We start from the raw sequence: 3,128 nt of genomic DNA, 5'->3' as shown, positions 1-3,128 counted from the left end.
GGGAGTGGCAGATTCTGTGGCAGTTACGATGCCGGTGGTGACCGAGTGAACCACCACATCAACGGCTTCATTAGAAAGAGGCGCAATAGCGGCCATGGAGGAGAACAAGTCCCAGTCAGCCTTATTCACAGTCCATCTGCAAGGGCGCCCAGAAGAGTGACACTGTGGTAGTGACAGAAAGATCGGAAAGTGGTCACTACCGCACAGGTCGTCATGCACACTCCATTGGACAGAAGGTAAGAGGTTAGGGCTGCAGATCGAAAGGTCGATGGCGGAGTAAGTGCCTTGTGCCAAACTGAAATGTGTGGAGGCACCATCATTTAAAATGGAAAGGTCGAGCTGTGTCAATATATTCTCAATGGTGGCGCCTCGACCTGTTGCCACCGACCCACCCCACAGAGGGTTATGGGCTTGAATTCGCCCAGTAACAAGAAAGGTGGCGGCAATTGGGCTATCAGCAGCCAAGACATGCTGTGGGACATCACCATCCGGTGGAAGATACAGACTGCAGACAGTAACAGCCTGTGGCGTCCACACCCGAACAGCGACAGCCTCTAAAGGTGTTTGTAGAGGGACAGACTTGCTGTGAAGAGAGTGAAGGACATAGATGCAGATGCCACCAGATACCCTTTCATAAGTTGCCCGGGTCTTATAATAACCCCGATAGCCATGAAGGGCGGGGGTTCGCATTGCTGGAAACCAAGTTTCCTGAAGAGCAATGCAGAAGAAAGGGTGAAGGCTGATAAGTTGTCGGAGCTCAGCTAGATGATGGAAGAAACCACTGCAGTTCCACTGGAGGATGGTATTGTCCATGGCTGAGAAAGGCATGAAGGGACTGGGGAGGCAGATTACGCCACTGGGTCACCTGCTGCCTCTGCTGGAGCACCTGTGCAAGTGCTATCCATTGCGTCTGAGGGACCGGCGAGATCGAGGTCCTCAGCGGACGCAAGAATCTCCACCTCATCCTCAGACGCAGAGCTTGTGGGTAGCGGTGGAGTAGGTGCCACCACAGGTGCCTTGGTCTTACAGGTCTTCAATGTCGCTTTCTCTCGCTGTCCCTTTGGTTGCTGTTGCTGAGAGGGCTTATTGGAGTCAGTCTCCGGGACCGAAGACAATCACAAAGCTCGACGACCAGCGACCTGTGGCTTCTTCAGCAACTGGTTGGTGTCTGCTGTGCCGCTGGTAGGAACCTGGGAAGGGAGTGACCCAAAGGATCCCTTCCGAGCAAGAGAAGCCGAAGAAGACTTACGCTTCTCCGGCTTAGAAGTGGGACTGGTGTTCCCGGTGGTTGAGGGGGTGCTGCTCCCGAGGTAGGTAGAGTGGGAGCAACAGCGAGAGAAGTGGCCCCCATCATCAAGGGGGCAGGTGAGGTCCTCTGACTCTGAGAGCTGACTGTATGTGGTGCAGCTGATGGAGCTGGAGCAGGAGTGACAGTGGAGGCATAAGATGACATCATGCGCACGGGATGTAGCCGTTCAAATTTCCGCTTAGCCTCAGTGTAGGTCAGTCGGTCTAGGGTCTTATATTCCATGATTTTGCATTCTTTCTGTAAGATCCTGCAGTCTGGTGAGCAAGGTGAATGAGGCTCTCCACAGTTGACACAGATGGGAGGCGGGGCACATGGGAGTATTGGGATGAGATGGGCGTCCACAATCTCGACATGTGAGGCTGGAAGTACAGTGGGAAGACATATGGCTAAACTTCCAGCACTTAAAGCACCGCATCGGAAGAGGGATATAGGGCTTGACGTCACAACAGTAGACCATCACCTTGACCTTCTCAGGTAATGTATCACCCTCGAAGGCCAAGATGAAGGCACCGGTAGCAACCTGATTGTCCCTCAGATGCGCCAGACGAAATGAACACCTCTACGCTCTAAGTTGGCACGCAGCTCGTCATCAGACTGCAAAAGTAGGTCCCTATGGAAAATAATACCCTGGACCATATTTAAACTCTTATGTGGTGTGATGGTAACGTTAACATCCCCAAACTTATCACAAGCAAGTAAGCTGCGTGACTGGGCAGAGGATGCCGTTTTTATCAAAACTGACCCAGAGCGCATTTTGGACAAGCCCTCCACCTCCCCAAACTTGTCCTCTAAATGCTCTACAAAGAACTGAGGCTTCACGGATACAAAGGATTCCCCATCAGCTCTGGTACAGACGAGATACATGGGCGAATACATGTCACTGTCATTCATTGCCTTTCGTTCCTCCCATGGTGTGGCCAGGGATGGGAACGATTTGGGGTCATAAATGTTAGCTTTAAAATGAGCCCTTGAATGCTTAGAGACTGCTGGTGGCTGGCCACCAGCAAGAGATGATGTGCCACGCTTCGCCACCCAACCATAGCAAGGACCACCTGGCAGGATGGCCATTGCCGGGAGTCCTGATGCCCCAGGGAGATGGGCATCTACTCCTTAGCATACATGGGGAGTAAACTGCGCAGGCGTCAGTAGAGCGATCGCTGTGTTCTCAAGGGGCTACAACCAACAGGGTACATGGTGGCCCCACCACAACGGACTGGCTACCGTGCTGCATCTGAGATGCAAAAATGTCCAAGTTCGTCGTCGCAGCAAAAAGCAACACTGCACAATGCAGCATGGTAATTGCACCCAGGGACGTATCCTCGCCCAAGAGATGGAAAACGAGCGGGACAGCATTGCAACGACAAGAAAGCCGGCTAAAGTTCTCGACGCACGACGGATACAGTGCACCATGTAAGGCGCCCTTCCCCAGTTGGCTCGCTCTTTGGAAGAATTTAGATAGACGGAGGTCAAACCCGTGAGGGGACCATCACATAACGCCGAAACGTTTGAGACTCCTTTTAGTCGCCTCTTACGACAGGCAGGAATACCGCGGGCCTGTTCTTACCCCCGAACCCGCAGGGGGGTTCAGAGAAGGCATCTAGTAAAGTTTCACGGGATGTCTTATCATGCCCACCACAGAAAAAACTGTAATTTTCCCAGTTTATTCTTGGATGATTAAAGTCTCCACTGATACTTACAGTATAATTGGGGAACTTAAATACAAGTGCACTGGGGTTTTCTCTAAAGTTTTGGTTACATCAGGAGATGAGTCTAGTGGGTGATAGAAGGATCCAATTATCGTTTTATGCCCCCCCCCCCC

The sequence above is a fragment of the Schistocerca nitens genome, chromosome 8 (genome assembly GCF_023898315.1).
Source record: "Schistocerca nitens isolate TAMUIC-IGC-003100 chromosome 8, iqSchNite1.1, whole genome shotgun sequence".
Lineage (NCBI taxonomy): Eukaryota > Metazoa > Arthropoda > Insecta > Orthoptera > Acrididae > Schistocerca > Schistocerca nitens.
Note: the sequence above shows the minus strand (reverse complement) of the source record.